Consider the following 764-nt stretch of genomic DNA (forward strand, 5'->3'; position numbering starts at 1 on the left):
CAATATCCTAAGGATGAAACCATGGACTCGGTACATCGCAAAAGAAAGAAATTTATCAGGTAAGCATAAATTTAGTTTTTCTGCGATGATGTCGCAGATCACAGCATGTTCTGCCTTGGCATTTATGGGGAGTTCAATTTTGAGGCTCCCTTTAAATATATTTAATGGTTTTTGTGTTTTTGTTAATGGAAAATATAGAATAAATATTAAGAAATCTTCTTACACAGCAAATTGTGTTTATTATTTTGTTTCACTGCTCTGTGCTCTGTATGATAATAATAATAATATGGATTATATCCCTTAGTGTTGTGGTGTGCAGGTTTAGTCACAGTTGTGTGTGTTATTGGATACATGTTTTGTTATTTTACGGTCTTCCTCATCCTGTTTCAGTAAAATATAGCATCAGTAATTATGTGAGTTTAAAAGCATGTATTCATATAAAGGCTTTAGTGCCCACACCCATTGTGTGTAACAGCATTATCCTCCCTGTGTATTTTAGGATGTGTTAAGCCCCCTGTGTTACAGTGATTCACACTACAAGTGTAGTATTCTGAACATGACGGGCAGCTATAATAGGGTCATATGCAACTTGAGGATAAGCCTTCATGAGTGACATGGGGTCATGTGTGAGGCTCAGCTGATATAAGAATGAGACAGAACCTTTACAAGGGCCAGTCAGGGAGGGGAATCAGTTTAGCTTGGGGAACAAAAAGCCTCCCACTAGCCATAGAGGTAAGGGATAGCAGGGCATAAAACATTGTTAG

Source organism: Bombina bombina, unplaced genomic scaffold, assembly GCF_027579735.1.
Source record: "Bombina bombina isolate aBomBom1 unplaced genomic scaffold, aBomBom1.pri scaffold_1689, whole genome shotgun sequence".
Lineage (NCBI taxonomy): Eukaryota > Metazoa > Chordata > Amphibia > Anura > Bombinatoridae > Bombina > Bombina bombina.